Source organism: Euphorbia lathyris, chromosome 5 (assembly GCF_963576675.1).
Source record: "Euphorbia lathyris chromosome 5, ddEupLath1.1, whole genome shotgun sequence".
NCBI lineage: Eukaryota > Viridiplantae > Streptophyta > Magnoliopsida > Malpighiales > Euphorbiaceae > Euphorbia > Euphorbia lathyris.
The window spans coordinates 2849996-2870000 of record NC_088914.1 but is presented as its reverse complement, the minus strand read 5'-3'; the positions used below and the strand labels follow the sequence as shown (position 1 = coordinate 2870000).

The window sequence follows — 20005 nt, the reverse complement described above, 5'->3', positions numbered from 1 at the left end:
TGTTATAAGCCAAATTTAGCAAAGTGAGCTGCTATATACCGCACCCAAATTCCGATCTACCGCCCATTTGTGACATATTTGCCCTCCTCACTTTTTGAAACAAGAAAGTGGAATTTTCTCAAATCCTCTCTACCTTCTTTGCATTTTCTCTCCAAAATCATAAACTCGAACAACAATAATTAAAATTATGAAAATAATTATGTGACAATCCGAACCTCGAAAATGGATGATTACGAGTCGGAAACATTAAGATTTATATTTTTTTTATCAAAGAACTCATGAAAATAATACATATTTTTTATGACGATTTTGCATTTTTCGTCACAAAAAATAGGAGAATTTTTAATTTTTCGTCACAAAAAATTGAATGATTTAGTATTTTTCATCACTAAAAATTTTACGATTTTGTATATTTCAAAATTTGGCCTAAACGGATGCGTCATACCACCCGACCCATGGCGGGAACGGATGCGGCGTACCACCCGACCCATGGCGGAACGGATGCCGCATCCGTTCCCACCATGGCGTGAACGGATGCCGCATGGCGGGAACGGATGCCGCATCCCCGACCATGGGTCGGACGGTATGCCGCATCCGTTTAGGTATAATTTTAAATTTTCTCTCAAAATTTTTTTCTCAATTTTGACAAAATTTTTATGGCAAGGGCAAAATTGTCCAATGGGGATGGTGATAAAGAATTTGGGTGCGGTATATAGCAATACCTTTTAGCAAATTCAAAAAAATAAAATAAAATTTACAACTATATTATACGTATCCATCTACAAATTTGTAATTAACCCAAAAATATAACCACATGTTTTTACACGTGAATTCTCGTATAGTGACAAAATACTTTGCTTTACTTTTTTTAGGTGTAAAATACTATATGATTAAATAAAATATTCCTCTTTTAAAAAAAAGAATAAAATAAAATATTCCTAAAAATGAAAACACAACGTTCTTGTACTTAGTGATGAAGTTATTAAAAAAACCCAACTTATGGTGCAAGTAGTTTTTCTTCACGGAAAAGAAAGTCAAACAAAATTGTATAAAGTAGACGCGGAAGGGAATATTCCTATTTTCATTCCCCGATTAGTTGGGATCTCATCCTACGAATTAGACGGAAATAGATTTATCTTTTATTTCCATTTTCATGAGATCTCCATTTTCTGTTTACAAACGTTTCAAAAAAAATTCTCCATTCCTTGATTTCCGTTAAAAAAATTAGTAAGACTTAAAACTTTTAAGAAACGGTAGCTAATAATACCAAATATCAAGGGTAAATTACACTCACGGCCACTGAACTTTACCTATTTAACATTATGGTCACTGAACTTCAATTCTTAACAATATGACTATTGAACTTTACACTTTTTAACACCGATGGCCACTCAATGTCTCAAAACGACCGTTGACGGTCCAAAAATAAAAAATTCAAAGCGTTAATGATATTCTAAGGAACTTTAATTCTTGAAATTTTTCGTTTTGAGGTCATTTAGGTGTTGTTTTGTTAGGTGAGAGAGAGTGAAGTTTTAGAGAGAGAAAGCTCCAAAAAATGTGATTTTGGAAAATAAAAAATGTGGTTTCATGGTAAATGGTATTCTGAACAATTTTAATTCTTGAATATTTTCATTTTGAGGTCGTTAACGGTCACTTTGAGGAGTTAGTTGAAATTGAGTGGTCATCAATGTTAAAAAATGTAAAATTCAATGGCCATACCGTTAAGAATTGAAGTTTAGGGGAATAGTTGGGGATCCTTATCAAGGATTAACAAGACACTTAATTAAACTTTGTTTTTCAAATCATCTTTCTAAATATATTACTTCTACTTAGTATATTTATTGAAGGGAAATTATTATTTTTTTTAAAGAAAGGCAAATTAATTAGGAAAGCATTAATCACAATTACACTAAATAATGCATAATGGAAATATAAATTTTATCGAATTAAGTGTCTTGTTTAGCTTTTTTTTTTTTTTTTTTTAGTAATAACTTTCTTAGTCAATGGTTTGTTTCAACCCATACTTATTAATAGATCCGAACCGAACCGATTGAGTCAATCCGGTTCAATCAGAACCGGTTAAATTTTTGGGTGGGAGGTCGTTTGTTTTTTCATGTTTAAAAATTGGTCAGAACCATTCGAGTCAGCCAAATTAACCGAAAATAGACCTGTTCATGAGCCGGACTGGGTCATACTCAGACCGGACCCAGCAGACTTTTTTTTTATCTAAAAATGCTCATTCCAAGCCTAACTCAGTCCACTGTTAATTTAAGCATTCTCGGGCTAAAAAATCAAATCCCAAAGTCACCCATGTAAGCCTACCTAAATATATAGGTATAGTTCATTTATTGATTAATATTAATAGACGTGTCATGCTGGGCTGACCGTGCTAGTTTTATAAATCCCAAACCTGTCCAAAATATAGGTGGGCTTTAGCGGACCTGTATCAAACTGGGCCTAAGGACAATTTTTTATCCAAGCCCGGCCCAAGTGACATGGGCCTGAGTGGGCAGGGCAGTCACCTGGATCCATGAACAGGTCTAATCGTGAATTGATTGACTAGTCTCGATTGGCCAACACTTAAATAATCTCAAAATGAAATTTTTTAAGAATTAAATTAATTCTTAAAAAATATTCATTTTAAAATCGTTAGCGATGATTTTTAAAGTGTCAAAACTAAAATATCATCTGTAGTGAAGTTAAGAACTTCAGTTCTCTCTTGCTAAAAAAAACATAAATATGCTTTTGAAAATTCTTATAACCATAAGTTTTTTCTTAATTTATTTAAAAAAAATTACAGGTGAATCCTCAGATCGTGCCAAAATATTTTACGTTTTTCTCTTTTGGGTTAAGATGTAAAAATACTTTTAAAATTTTGGACCAGGAGCAATTTAATCCCCTAACATCTAAAATGATGCAATTTTACAAATAACGTTGGTAGCCAAGAGCAATATAATATATTGATAAATTGGGTCAATTTGAGAAATAATTCATCAAACCGTATTCTCGGTCATGAATTTTGTCATCTACATTTCACACGTGCATCATTTTATCAGTAACAAATCACAAATATACGTTGGGATGTGGAAAAAATATATATACTGTCTTTTGTAATGAATTGGACAAAAAATTAAAAAAATTCACCGAATTTTTAAATTATAATCTCCAATTCTATTATTAAATTATAAAAAATATGAAATTCTTTTTTAGAACGAATTGATATGTAATTGGTGCAGAATAAGGAAACAAAAATATATATGTTTTATAATAGGGGTAAAATTGATCCACATTATCAATGTTAGGAGTAAAATTGTTCTTGGCTACCAACGTTAATGGTAAAATTGCATCATTTTAGACATTAAAATAAAATTGCTCTTGACCCAAAACGTTAGCAGGATGTTTGTTAGAAGGGATATAGGAGGTGGAATAGGGATAAAAAAAAACACGAGATAAGTTATCACGTGTTTGTTTGGGAGATAGAGTGAGACAGATGAGGGATAAGCCTCTTATCTCTCAAATCATATACCCAAGCGGGGCGTTTGGTATTCTATTGGGATGGGGATAAGGATAAAGGTTGGGATAGGGATAAGGATAAATGGTTGGGATAAGGATAAAAATATGGTAGTCTATAATTATTATTCAATGTTTGGTATGTGTATCCCTCATATGTCTCACTCTTCTATCTCCCAAACAAACACGGGATAACTTATCTCATGTTTTTTTATCCCTATCCCACCTCCTATATCCCTTCTAACAAACACCCCGGAGAGGAATGTGATATAAACAGGTGGGATAAGCTCATGCGATATCCCTCAAATTAATGTTATGTAGTTTAAATAAGGTTAAAATAGTAAAATGTATTATTTTATCCCTATCCCTGTTCCACATACCAAATATTGAATAATAATTCTCGACTATCATATTTTTATCCTTATCCCGACCATTTATCCTTATCCCTATTCCAACATTTATCCTTATCCATATCCCAATAGAATACCAAACGTCATGTAGGGGTATTTTTACACATTAACCCTTTTTTTCTTTTTTCTTTTTAGGTGTAAAATACATGTTTGAATAAAATAATCCTAAAATCAAAACACAACATACTTAGTGACAAAGTTATCAACCCAACTTATGGTGCAAGTTTTTCTTCACGAAAAAGGAAAGTTAAACAAAATTGTACGAAGAAAGCAGACCAGTATGAGCAGGGAATATAAAAAGCTTTATAGAGCTTCCAGTCCAATCTTTTTAGGGTAAATTATATCTATGACACTAAATTTTAACTATTTTAATATTATAACCACTGAACTTTAATTTTTAATGGAATGATTATTGAATTTTAGATTTTTTTAACAACGGTGACAACTCAATACCACCGTTAACAGTCTCAAAATAAAAAATTCGAAGAGTTAATGATATTTTAAATAACTTTAATTTTGAAAATTTTCGTTTTGAGGTTTAGTTGTTGTTTGATTAGGAAAAAAAATGAATTTTTAGAAAGAAAAAGCTCTAAAAATATGTGATTTTGAAAAATAAAAAATGTGGTTTCATGGTAAATGTTGTTCTGAACAACTTTAATTCTTGAATATTTTCATTTTGAAGTTGTTAATGGTCGTTTTGAGGAGTTGGTTAAAGTTAAATGGCCAGGTTTAAAGTTCAATGACCATGCCATTAAAAATTGAAGTTCAGTGACCATAATGTTAAAAGATAAACTTCAGGTGGCCATGGGTGTAATTTACCCTAATATTAAGTATTATGCTTAAAATTGTATCACAAAATCTTAATATAAATTTGTTTCTTTAAATATGTTTAATTTTTACAAGATCAAACCTAACTAAATTTAATTAATCCACAGACCCCGGTATGATCCGTCTAACATGATAAACACGGTTTATCATTTTTAAGGCATTTATTTCATATATAATCGCATAAAATAATAAAATAATGTAACCCGGATTTAGGAGTGACAAAATAACACAGTTTATAAAAACAACTCTAAGCAACAAAACTCGTGTTGATGAACTTGTCCGATTACAATTGACACGATTATCATATGTAACATATAAATAACATAAAACGATACCCGATAGTTTCAGATTCCGCGGCAGAGTCGCTTATTTTGTTGTGTTGATGAACTTGCCCTATGAGTGCTATTTTTCAATGCCTTTAAAACCTCATTGGAAGCTTGTTTCTTAGCTGTTTTCTTATCTGCAGCTTCAGATGTGTGTGTAAACACTCTTCCAAATGCTTCAACCTCCACGGTCACGCTGCTCGTGCCACCATTGTTCCGAGAAAACGATTCTTTCTGGTTATAATGTTGTTTCTGGCATAATTCGGTTAGTTCTTTCGTAGGATGAAGCACAAGTGTTTCTGGAGCAACAAAAGGCTCCAAAAGCGGCTTTATGATCTCGAACACAACGTCTTTTTTGTATCCTGAATCAACGAAAATAGCACCCGCGAGAGATTCCATTACATCTCCAAGTACCTGCACGAACATAAATTGAATGTAGGTTTGTTTATTGAATGAATGATTGAACGAACGAAAGTCAGGTACAATCATGACTTACCTTAGGGTACGATATGTTTGAATGTTCCGAATTAGTAGTTGACAAGGCAATATCCTTCTGAAGCTTTTGTGACGCGTGAAGTATATGCTTATGCAAGCCTTTCCGAAAGGCGCATTGAGCATAGAAGTCGTTATTTACTGATGCAGATCTGAGGTCTGTTAACAATCCGGGTGATAGCCCCGGATACTTCTCATACAAGTGAGCTGTGATTAGGTAGTCTAGTACTGAGTCTCCGAGAAATTCAAGTTGCTGATAGCATCTTGGAATCTCAGCAACCATGTACGAACCATGCGTGAATGCTTCCAATAACAAAGTAGGGTCTCGAAGCGAGTAGTTCAACAACGATTCTATGCATCGGACATTGATAAAATTCGCTGTTTTCACTTGGAATTTCCGTTCATACAGTATATTGAGAAACTCTACATTTATACCTATCCACTTCACAAATATTAACCCGGCAACTTCACCTCCAGCGCTAACATAAGCCCCGATCAGCGCCTTAACAGCATCAGCAACAATCTTCTGCTTAAGCTTTCTCCATCCGCTTACGTACATTTTTCTTGTATCAGTCAAAATTTCCTCATTTAGTACAGAACTGTCACCCGGAAACATCCAATTCTTTGGCTCGAAGCACTCGTTGCGAATAAATCCCTGCGATTCAACAATCGACATAGAGGATTATGACATGAAAGATACGAATAGGAAAAACGTTACCGGAAGTTTACGTTCACATCCCAATTGGCAAAGTGTTGCATTACTAATAAGCTTATCCTTTTTAATAGTGAGTAGACCCGAATGTTGTTTCGGGAACGCTTGAAATAGCTGTCGACTCGTAGCATATTTAAGAAAAGACTCACCAAGGGTCTTCAATGATTCCATATCGAATTTCTCTCGACACTTCTTCGTTGTAATTGCTTCCAAAACCTACCATATGGAATCATGTTAGCACAACTTAAACATGACTTGCCTGATAGATTCATCGATGCATCGACCTTCTGTTCATAAACAAATCAAATTGTCTCAAAAGATTGCACCGAGTAGGGAGAGTACCTCGATGGATGGAATAGCAACGTTTTGAATGCAACGATCTGTATGCAGCTTCTTCAAGTTACTAGCAATAAGCACAGACTCAAGTCGATGCATGATTGACGGAAGAAATGAGAAAGTATAGAAAGTATTTATGCATATTGGTGACACGATAACGCGACAAAGTTCAGGAGGCAATTGGACATCAAGACCTTTCCCGCTTGGTTCTCTGCCTTTGCAGAGATAATTCCGCAAAGGAAACATTTCTTTTCCATTTACAAGCGGCTCTCGGTCGAAATGCAGGTTGATACCATGTCTGCAATTTCAATTTCATGTTAGCTTGGACAGTCATAAGTAATATCAAACAACAAAATCCCATAAGAACGAAATGAAAAAAAATACATACCGATGTTTATAGTAGTCCTTGTACGTTTTACAACTTCTATACTTCAATTTCAGTTGCGAGCATACAGTCAGATCCTCGAATACACCTCGAATGCAATAGACTTTTCGATCATGTGGCGTGCATACTAAAGAATTTCGCAGGATGCATTCACATACCAGACCACTTTCAGTCTGTATAGTACGTGCATCGCGGTTTAGAGGACATATCTTATGATCCTTCCTGATATTTTCATATGAAAACAGAACGGATCTAACAGAACTCCAGTCAATCGAATGCCCCGTGTATGGAAGTAAAAAGTATTCTCTTTCGCCGAGTTTGTTTGGCACCGTACTATTTAACATTTCTGTCAAGTTTCCGATATTGTGATCCCTGAGAACTTTGAAGACATTGATGACAAACTTCCTACATATAAGAACCTGTAAAGACCAAACCCGAAAAAGGTGAAATACGGGTCATCAGCCATCACAGTACTCATTCGAAAACAAAGCTACTTACCATATCCGATTGAAGTTCAATCGTCCCAATATACTTAAATTTCACCATCAATAATCCTCCATCAACTTCCAAGTTGAAATTGAGAGTTGAAATATCTGAATCCAACTTGATGCTTGTGACAAGCACAACATTATGCATAAGAATGTCATGATCGAAATTTTGACTCAACTCGATTAAGTAGCGATAGTAAATCGTTCGTGAATTTTGATTGACCAGCTCGGGTGGGAAGAATATAGGTTGTTGATCATCATATGCTACATTCTCTGTACATTTCGAAAATGTAAAAGTCATGAAACTGTATAAGAAACTAGCAAAATGATAAATATATCACTTCCAACTTCTTGAGCAATAGATTAACGCAACACTTACCGACTTCTTGAGCAAGTGCTTCTTCGATGATCGTATCGGGAACCAAATTATCAGTTAAAGCACCGATTTGATGGAGCTGTTTGCATGCTTCCAGGCATGCCTTCTGCTTTAAATATTTAGTCGGTCCTTCCACGCGAATGGCTTGTATAGGGCAGCTCTTCGGGAGAAGCAAAGTGCAAACACCCGTTCCCTTGTCTAGAAGAAACCGAGGAGAAGGTTTGAAGTACCTGATTAGATAGATTAAGATAAGTACAAGTGCATACTGAACTCCAAAATATAACAAGTGTTATATTTGATAGAGTTTTACTACTAACCCGTCAGAAGGTAAATGCGAGCAATATAAGTATATCAAACTAACACTTGAAGCAAGTGTTGCCTTAGCATTAGTGCTTTCAACGCAATAATACTCGTTGTCATCGGATTCACACATAGGTGGCGAACAAGGAACAGAAGCGTGACGTAGAGACTCCTTTCTCATTATCTCACCACTAGCGAAAAACTTCTGGAGTTTAGAATATGTAGCGACGTCACCACTACAAATAACGAAGAACCGAAAAGGAGTCTGAATTCTTATTGATCATCATAAAAGAAGTGATCGTTGAAATGAATAACAATAGAAACTTACTTCTTGATCAACAACAAGTAGTCCGAATTCTTCATCCGAGCACGACCTCTGGATTGTATGAAACTACTAACTGTATTTGAAGGATCAAACCTGATTACCAAGTTGCAGCTTTGAACATCCAAACCTTCCTCGAGAATCGATGTTGCCACGATAATATTCACCTGAAAAACTTGTCATTTTTAGATTTCAACACAAATCAAAGCTGTATTTTCCACCCTCCAATAGATTACATACCTTGCCATCTCGAAATTCCTGCACAATTTCGTTTTGTGTTTTCTTTGTTTGGTTTTGTAAACTCCAACTGTTTCCCGCAATGAATTTTGCCTTCCAATTGTTATATCTAATGTCCTCAAGAGAGACTCGAGGACTATGGCTGAAATTATCCTTTCCACAAAAACTATACATCTAATGTCCTTTATATCTCTGTATTAACAAAATTCACGACGAAACTCAGCTCAACAACAACAACACGAGTAAAGTAAAAATAATATATCGGGACAAAGTTCAATTATGTGCATATACACCAACCTGTACTCAAGAAGTGAATGAAAAAGGCAGAGAACTTTTTCAGACAATAGACCTGCTTCTATTTCGGCTTTCGGATTATCGCCAAAGGACAAATTTGGACTTTTAGCAGCTGACAAAAAAATTAGCAATGAAAAATATGTAAGAGATTTCATTATTTATATCACACCAAGTTAGAAAGATATACCAGTTCTAATGTAATTGACAAAAATAGTCGAGGCAGCAGAACCGAACTCTTTAATGATGTTCTCGGCATTGATGCTCAATCTTTGTGACGAAAGGAAGTCGTATTCATATCCATGACGAGAAAAGATTTCTGCGGCCTGTTAGAGCAATTTAACATTCATTAAACTATCGAAGTTGCAAACACGTAATGTATTGAATGTAATATTATGATCTAAGAGACTAAATAATTACCTTAAAAGCTAACCGGACACCCAACTTTTGTAAACAGTACATAAACACAGAATGCAGTTTTGATAGCTTAGCTTCTGCGGTACTGTCAATGAGATCCAATTGCTTCAATCGTTTTCCATACTAGAAATTATTACATATATAGTCAGTGGCGGACCCAGAACCAAATACTCCGTCTTTAATGGGCAAATATTTGTTAAAACTATAGATTCTTTTTGGACCAATCATCAGCGACAGAAAATTTGGTACCATATTCCATTAAATCCGTGTCAGAATCTGAATATAATGAAATTACCGGCGGACTGATATGCTTAGCGAAGGAAATTTCCGTCGGTAATCCTAATTAGTTTCATATTTTATACGGAATCCAGGGTCAGTGGATCTTCCATGACCCCTAGTCTCTTCGCCCACGTATATAGTCGATAACTTTTGTTAGATATTATCTACCAGCTTAAGCTTTTAGTTCAAGTGTATCAGAGCCTCATTTGTTGATTAAATTGCAGGACATGATAATATGGGTATGTATTGTGCACGCTTCAAGCCCAATGGGCATTCACGCGTGGGGGGTGTTAGATATTGATATGGAGTGGACCTTTAACTATAGCAAGAGTTACAAACCTCTTCTTTTGATGTCTTCAGCTGATCGGCTAGTTTTGCACAAATCTCGTCTGGGATATCGTCATCGTTAAAAATTTTAAATTTCGGAGTGGAGAACGGAACAAACTCTGCAAGTACAGATTCACTCTTGCAAGTATACACCTTCAACAAGGAAAGAAATGCAAGTCCAATGTATTATTAACTAAAGTTTCATCCAAATATAGATTAAAACATAAGCATCATCTCGGAAATATGATGCATTGATTCAATTGAAACTAAACGAGAGACACCTTAGAACACATCATATTCTCGAGCTTCCGGATCTCTTCCCAATAGGATGCTTCTGATTTCGGACCTTGACGACAAAGAAACAAAGTATAAGTAAAATGGAATACTTATTCGTGGACATATTGCCAGTTGAACAAGACAGCTTAGACTTATGTTGCACGGAAACTCTTCTTCATTAGCGTTTCCGCATTTCATTTCCGTTTCCATTTCAGTTTCTTTTCCATTTCCATTACCTTTTCCATTTCAGTTTCTTTTCCATTTCCATTACCGCTTCCTACCTATATTTTTTCAGAAATAACGTTTCCTGATATCCATTTCCATTACAGATTCTGTTTCCGTGCAACATAGACTTAGACCACTTAGAGCAACATCAGGTGACAGAAATTGATCGATAACCAAGCAAGATTGAAAGAAATGACCGATTGTTGTCAGACATAGACTGATGAAAAAGAACAGAACAGCAGAGATAAAATAAAGCAGCAACAAGGTAAATGAGCTAATACCCTTTGAATTTACAAAAGAAGCTGTCATCCCAAAAATCCTAGGAAGATCGGAACCTCCAGATTTGAAGTGGACGTGATAGAACTCCTGGAAATATAGTGAAAAATGAAGTGGATAGTGACTCGGAAAATCAGTATCATAAGACGAAGAGAAAGACGAACTCACTTGCAAAATCAATGCATAAGCGGCTTTACCTTTCGCGTGATGGCATTCATCGAATATTAGAACCTTTATAAAGTTTAGCTTGAAGAAACCATGTCTCAAGCCATTTAGTAATATTTGTGGTGTCATCACAAGCACCTATAGATGTATTAAATCACGAAAACACAAGCACTTTACATTAAAGATGAAACGAAACTTCGCCCCGAATGATAAACTAATGTATGCATACAGTAAAAAAAGAAAACACAATGCTCAGATTGCATCCAATGTTCAATAAATGGAGTTTCAACTAGTTTCACTTTTTGTGAAACTCATCAGAAACTCAGCGAAAATGATAAATTAGACTCATGTACCTCATTTGTCTCAATATGCTGCCTCCAAACATCAGCATCCCAGTAGTCCACTCCCATTTCTCCCCAGTACATTCCGACATTCAAGTCGGTGTGCATTTTCACAGCATCAGCTTGCTATTAATTGTTAAACACACAAAAGAATAGTAAAATCCGTAGGCCGAAAATCAAGTCTTCGTACAATTCCCAAACAATTGTTCCATTTTACGGTAAATTTCAAACTATTTCTGGTTTAAGGTGAATTTGGTTCAAGGTGTACAAGTTACCACATTATAATTTATCTATTCACATCAACAAGTTAGGAGTAAAATTTGTCATACTTGTTTGACGAGTACAACTTTGGGGACCAAGAAAACAGCAATAAAAGGTGAAGGCTTGCGGAGAATGTAGGCGTAACTTCGTAGAAGCATGATTGCAATCAAAGTCTTGCCAGAACCAGTGTCCAAGTACACTATGGTGTTCTCATTTTTTGCCTTCTCAAATGCCTCTAGCTGATAACTGTACAAAAGTTTACAGAACCAATAGAAAAATGTGTTAAAAGTTTACAGAAATTTCTTGGTACTAAGCATCAGAACTGACAATTCAGTCGCAATATTCTGTCTGTAATAAAAAAATCAGTCCCAAATTCTGAATGAACTGTAATTACAGATGGAAATTTTACATTTAGTGACAGAAATCTCCATCCGTAATTATTTTTTTCCTCCGGATAAGGTGCATGTCAGGAGCAATTCTACCTTAGCATCTAAAATGGTGCAAATTTTAGACCTAACGTTTGGAGCAAAGAGCAAATTGACACCTAAAATTGGCATGTTGGGTTAATTGGAGAAATAATTTATCTAACTTTCTGAATCATGAATCTTGTCATCCATTTCACAAACATATGAACACACAAAAACAAATTATTCCGTTACTGAAACGGAAACGGACACAGGAAAACGTTATTTCTAAGAAAATTTAACTAGGAAATGGTAATGGAAATAGAAAAGAAACGGACACGAAACGCTAATGAAGAAGAGTTCCCATGCAACATAGACTTTACCTTCTAGCAAATGTGAGAGTATCAGCAGCAGCAGTTTCTTCAGGTTCCATAATTCCCTTCAAACAAACACACACATCAGAACAATTCATGAAGTGAATCATAACTACTCAACATTTCAAATTTTTAAAGTATAATCATATGGTTTGTAGACAAAACATTACAAAGAGAACTCAATTTTTGAAAATACAGAAACAGAACATTACTTCTTATACAGAAAAAACACACTCTCAGCAGCATGTCTTCAAAACAAACCTATACTTTATCACAGATTATAATAAAAGCTGTTCTAAGCTTTTTTTAATTATTATTATTAAACCGGTTCCTTGACATGTTAGGAGAGTGACTGGAGACTTCGAATCTTGACAATTAGCATTTGTTAACCGGATAAGTTGCAAAAATAACCTTAATGTTTTACTCTCAATGTCTAAAATGTTGCAATTTTACCTCTGACACTGGCAGCCAAGAGCAATTTTACACCTAACGTTAATCAGTTGGGTCAATTTTAATCATATCTTTGTGATCTGTTACTAATGAGTGATAAAATAACCACATGTTATTTTCATAACTGAGAAGATAATTTGATAAATAATTTCTCCGATTCACCCAATTGTCAAAGTTAGGAATAAAATTGCTCCTATAGGTAAACGTCAGGTATTTTTAAACCATATCCTTGATTAAAAGGAATTTCAAGACATAAAAAGATGAACATAACAAAATGAGTCGATATTGTACAGATTATAATAAAAACTACTATTGAACTATGATTATCAGCTTAAACTTCTGTTTATCGGTTAAATTGGTCGTTTAACATGCTTCAATCAACAAAAAGAATGAAGAAAAAAAAGCACAAACATGATGAATAAATTGAAAACCAAACACACACCAGCAGGAGAATAGAAAACCGAATTGAAAGTGAAGTAAGAAATAGTGAAACAGAGTAAAAAGGAAATTACAGATACAGAAAGTTGAGGAAGGAAGGAAGGAGCTTCAACCTTCAGTGTATACGAGAGAGAGAGAGAGAGAGAGTAGGCGCGCACCGATACAGTTATACACCAAAAATATGAAAAGGCAACTTTTTGAATGAAGATTAGGGAATGATTAATTATACATCGATTTTATGGTTAATTAATTACTCCGGCTCACAAAAATAGACACTAATTCTAAAAATAGGAAACCGTTCATTTTTTAAGGTATTGCTATTTACCGCCCTTAAATTCCTTACTACCGCCATCTTTTGACAATTTTACCCTTTGCATAATTTTTGATTCAAAATTTGAGAATAAAAATTTGAGAGAAAAATTTAAAATTTGGCCTAAACGGATGCGGCATCCGTTCGGCCCATGGTGGGGGCGGACGCGGCACTCCGACCGACCCATGGCAAGAACGGATGGCGCATCCGCCCCCACCATGGGTCGGGCGGATGCGCCATCCGTTCTCACCATTGGTGGGGCGGAGTGCCACGTCCGCCCCCACCATGGGCCGAACGGATGCCGCATCCGTTTAGGCCAAATTTTGAATGTGCAAAATCGTAAAATTTTTAGTGACGAAAAATACTAAATCGTTCAATTTTTTATGACGAAAAATGCAAAATTCCCCAATTTTTTGTGACAAAAAATACAAAATCGTCATGAAAAATATGTATTATTTTCATGAGTTCTTTGATAAAAAAACATAAATTTTAATGTTTCCGACTCGTAATCGTCCATTTTCGTGGTTCAGGTTGTTACACATCAATTATTTTCATAATTTCAATTATTGTTTTTCGGGTTTATGATTTTGGAGAGAGAATTTTTAGTTTTTGATCAAAATTATGAGAAGGGCAAAAAAGTCCAAATGAAGGCGGTGATAGTAATTTGAGTGCGGTATTTAGCTGCTCACTTTTTTAATGGGTTAATTACGTGTCAAGTGTTTATAAAAAAATAAAAAAAAAAAATTACGTGTCAAGTGTATAACCTTTATTGTTTTTCACACTTTAATGTATAACTTTCAATTTTATATATTGTATAATTTTGTGGTGGCCTCTTACCAAAATATACAGTCATTGATTATGACCGATCATCGTAAAGTCAATGCGCCATGTTAACTGTTCAACTTTTGACTTTTAAAGAGATCAAAATACTAATGTGGTGCGTTGACATGTCATAAATAGCAGTTGTACACTTGATTAATTGTTTTTATTAATGGCTTAATCCATTATTCGCCCATGAATTTGTCAAAAAAAAAAAAAAAAAAACTTGATGAGGCATAGTTAACTTAGCTAATAAAAAATAATCAACTAACAATTATTTGTCAGACAAGACCTAATACCAAACCAAATTGTACCATTGACTTAATTTAATATAATTCTAAAAAGGAAAAATTATAAAATTGGATCAAATGGGTGGACACATTTACATTTTTAGATCAATTACCCAATACATTACATATTTAGATTATTTATTTGTGACTTTCTCAAAATGTCTCAATCATTCCATCTTCCTCTCTTCCTTTCTTCCTTTCTTTTTATTATGCGAACCGAAACCATTTTTTCATCATCCTGTTTCTTCTTCCTCTCTTTGTTTCTCTCTTCTTGTGCGAATCGAAAGCATGGTTCTTAATCTTCATGTTTCTTCTTCCTCTCTTTATTTTTTTCTTGTGCGAATCGAATGCATCGTTCTTCTGCATTTATCATATGTTTATTGTCGATTTCAATGGCAAAATGCGGAAAGAAGGTAAGTATCTAATGTATTTCTGCGTTCATCTTCATCTCTTTCCAAAAAATGACTTCGCAAAAAGAGTTTGTTCATATTTTGTGAAACATGCGAAACAAACTCATCCACTGAAGCTCTCTAGAAAATGACTTCGCATAATGAATTTTCTTCGCAGTTTTCACAAAATGAGAAGCAAAATCATCCTCTGAAGTAGTATTTTCTCCAGAAAATGACTTCGCAGAATGAGTTTTCTTCGCAGTTTTCACAAAATGCGAAACAAACTCATATTGATTCGGTTGTATTTCTCTTCGCAGGGAGGTCAATGCCAATGCCTATCACATAGCTTTGCCAAATTGGCTTGGTAAAGTCTCACCGGCGTTCAATGTTCGTGACCTTAGCCCGTGGAAGTCAGATGGCCCTTTGGAGAACAACACAGACAAGCCAGTGCCGAATTCTTTTAAAGAAGGAGAGAATGATGCGGACATCCTAACTAGGATCAATAATAACACGCGCCTTGGAGGATCTCCTCTCGGCGTTCCCACAGAGGTTGTATCTAAGAGGGCGGATCCCCTGGACACACGAGCGGGGCGGATCTAGGCGTACGCCATGAGGCGTACCAACAACTACACTGGGCGGATCTCAAGTTTACTTCCTGCCGAAGGAATTCACCAACAACCTCTGACGCTCCGTACCTGCACCTCTGTACCTGTTGTCTAGGCGCATCACCTATCTTACCCTTTTATTGTTAACCATATTGTAACCCTAATAGGGGTAGTCCCTGTCCTTTACTGATCAATTAGAGGTTGTATTTAAACCCTCATTTTGTAAGGATAAGGGAACTTTTATCAATCAAATATCATTTCTCATTGAGGTTAAGGTTTATACCTTTGTTTATCGGGATTCACTCCTTCTAGTCTAGCTAGAGAAGAAGATCTTTGTTGGTTTACGATTAAAACCTCCATTTATCGCTTTCAATCTGTATCACATCTGAATCTGAATAAGGATAAGCTATAGAATTACAGTTTTGGATATGAAAAGACTTCTTTCCTACTTGCCATCTGATTCTGAGTTTGAACCATTGGCTTTTCTCGCTAAATTCTGGATTCTCTACTCTTTTGGCTACTCAGTCAATAGGGTTGTAGATAAGAGAAAGCAAGAAGCAAGGGCTTGAGCCCGTCTTTCAAAAGGACTTGCTTGTTGGGAGCCGATGAAGGAAAGCAGGTTCTTTGTAGAACTAAGTGATATGCATTTCTTTTTTTAGTAGTCGGATGTATGACTCTTAGTGAATTTTAAAAGTTCTCATTTCGCCCTCTTAGAGAGTCTCACTAGTTTAACACATTCACTTCACAGTCGGAGCATATCGATAGTGACCCAACATCTGGCGGCTTAATATTGAATTAGATGCCATGTAACCATACTAAAGCCTAACTCGACATAACTCAAATATGAGTTGGGTTATGGCTGCCATTGTGTGGAATAATTAAATGTTTTTAACTCGCAAACTCAATAGGCCATTCACCCAAAACTCAAATGGTAATTTAGTTCATCAACGACATTATCAGGAAGCTCAGCCACGGCTAACAAGAAATTAAAGAAAGTAACAAAAGAGAGAAGTATGCAATTATAACAAAATCCAGAGATATGTGACGTTGCGTTCTAGATAATTCAGGAATTTAGGGTGCACGCTGAGACGATTAAATTCATCTGAAAAGCCATAAAGGAATTCAACAAATAAAACAGACTCACAAGTAAATATAAGCCAATTACTTCTATTAGCTGCTATATAACCCTGTCCCTGCCCAAGTTCATAGTTTCCAGCTATCCAAAACTGGCAACATACATGTGGATGTGGTGCTGCACATTGAGGAAATCTAAGATAATGGCTTCGCTAAACCCATATTATAAACGAAACCAGAAGAACGAACACGAACACGGACAAAACCAGAAGACGAAACACGAACACCAACAAACTCATATAATAAACGAAACCCGTAAGAAAGAACACAGAAAACAAAATCATAAAGGAAACCCAGAAGATAGAACACGAACCCATATAACAATGAAGCTAAGAAGAATAACAAATGAAACCCATTCACTTACCTCTTTTCTCTAGCTTCTGCCACAACCGAAACACGAACAAAACCCAGTCAGCGCCGATAAAACTTCAAACCGAGCTTCTTATGAGTTGAAAGTAACTCAAACTCAAAGAATGGTGGTGTTCTCGCAAACGAGAGAAAGGAGAAAGCTGCTAATATTAGCTAGGTTGTGCAAAGGAGAGAGAGAAAGGAGGAGAACAATAAGTACGGTTCATAATTGGGCCTTTAGAGTCTATTATTTAATTAACAGACTTTAAAGAGTGATTCACGTCGGTTTTCAATGAACCAACGCCATTAACTCCAGTAATTGGGGTCGGTTCTACCTGAACTGACGCCAATTACTGGCTCATTGACCTCTAGTTTAAGAAGAACCGACATCAATGACCACCCAAACCGTGCACCATTTTTAAAAATCACATTTAGAGTCTGTTTTTTTTTTAAACGACCCCATTGCTTTAATTATTTGAGTCGGTTTTTTCAATAACCGACCCAAATTACCTGTACTTCCAGACATTAAACGCCATAAGAAGTTCTTTATCATCGGGGTTGTTTGCAGTTGCCAGATAGATGGCCATCTCCATGGATCAGGTACAGGAGATTGAGTAAATGTTGGATTTGACAGTACAGTTACCTGTTTTATCAAAACCACGTGACCTCATCAAAGGAAGCAAGTGTGTCACAAAGGGAGCCTCTAGATCAAACTAAGTTTTGAAAGCACTCTGGAATAGGTCACTAATTCCACGCTTGGAATCAAGGAAGAAAGTTTTGATAAAATACAAACTGCATTTATTACAGCGGACATTTACCCTTCAAAGGTTGACACGTGTCCCTAGACGAAGCTAGGGTGTTCGACCCCTCATTGATCTTATTTTCTATCTTTTCTCACGCGTTGTTGAGGGAATCCTAGTTGATGTGTTCACTAACGGTTAGTCAATTTTTCTTATACTAACTTTGTAAAGCACATGCCCGCTTTTGGTGGATCCTACCCTAATTAAAATTTTAGGTACGATAAGGCTCGAACTTGAGATCTCTAACTTAAACGACTTGAAGCCATTAACCACTCAAGCCAATCTTAATTAGTGAAATGAAGCTAAACTAATTCAACATTAATAAGATAAATTTCAATAAGTTAAACAATTCAATTGCTTTATGACTATATAATTAAGTATATTATTGTTGTCAAGTGCATATGGTTTTCATTGACTTGGAGAAAGCATATGATGAGGTACCAAGGGAAGTACTTTGGTGGGCCTTGATAAGGAAAGGCATTTCGCGGAAATATATTGACATCATAAAGGACATGTATGAGGGAGTATGCACGAGTGTACGTACTAGTGTTGGGAAGACTGAAGAGTTTCCTATTACGATTGGAGTGCATCAAGGTTCCCCACTAAGTCCATTTCTTTTTGCCATCGTTATAGATGAAGTAACAAGTTCACTTCAAGATGGTATACCATGGTGCATGTTGTTTGCAGATGATATTGTGTTGGTTGATGAGACGAAAGGAGTGGAGAGGAAGTTGGAACTATGGAGACAAACTCTAGAATCTAGAGGCTTTAAGTTGAGTCGAAGTAAGACAGAATATTTGGAGTGTAAGTTTAGCGGCCATAGGAGTAGGGAGGCAGAGACAATCACCCTAGATGGGAGAGTTGTTTAGGCCTCGGATTGCTTCCGGTATTTAGGATCTATTATTCAAACGGATGGAGAAGTAGATGGAGATGTTGCTCATAGGATTAAAGCTGGTTGGTCGAAGTGGAAGAGTGCTACGGGTTTCCTTTGTGATGACGGAATGCCTAATAGATTGAAGGGAAAATTCTACCGGACGGCAATTAGACCAGCATTGTTATATGGTACGGAGTGTTGGGCAGTGAAACACTGCCACATCCATAAGATGTCGGTGGCGGAGATGCGTATGTTGAGATGGATGTGTGGTCATACGAGAAAGGACCGGGTGCGTAATGAAATAATTAGGACAAAAGTAGGGGTCACATCTATTGAGAATAAAATGAGAGAAAACCGACTAAGGTGGTTTGGCCATGTGAGACGTAGAGCGCTTGATGCGCCAGTTAGGAGAACCGAAGAGTGGCAAAGGGATGTAGTGGTGAGGGCTAGGGGAAGACCTAAGCAAACTTGGAGGAGGGTGATCGAGAGTGATATGAGTTTACTGGGAATTGAGGAAAATATGGTAGATAGGACGGAGTGGAGGGAGCGAATTTGTGTCGCTGACACGACTTAATTTCACGGTTTTATAGGATGGTTCATGTTAGCCGACCCCAAATCATTTCGGGACTAAGGCTTTGTTTTTGTTGTTGTTTATTGTTGTCAAGTGCATTATTATTATCTGATTGTAAAAGTAAATTATATGTAAAAGACAATTTTATTATCCAGTATTATTATTATTATGGGTGTGATTTAAAATTATATTAATATTAAGTAATATACTTAAAATTGTATTACAAAATCTTAATATACATTTGTTTCTTTAAATACGTTTAATTTTTACCAGACCAAACCTAAATAAATTTAATTAATCCACAGACCCCAGTATGATCCGTCTAACATGATAAACACGGTTTATCATTTTTAAGGCATTTATATCATATATAATCACATAAAATATATAAATAATGTAACCCAGATTTAGGAGTGACAAAATAACACAATTTATAAAAACAACTCTAAGCAACAAAACTCATGTTGATGAACTTGTCCGATTACAATTGACACGATTATCACTTTCATTGCATTTCTATAATATATGTAACATATAAATAATATAAAACGATACCCGATAGTTTCATATTCCACGGCAGAGTCGTTTATTTTGTTGTGTTGATGAACTTGGCCTATGAGTG

The 20005-nt window shown here is 35.7% G+C and overlaps 1 pseudogene; it reads right to left on the bottom strand.

Annotated features, from left to right (window-relative positions):
• Positions 1–4964: 4964 nt before the first annotated feature.
• On the bottom strand, positions 4965–13432 carry LOC136230523 (endoribonuclease Dicer homolog 2-like; annotated as a pseudogene).
• Positions 13433–20005: the final 6573 nt, after the last annotated feature.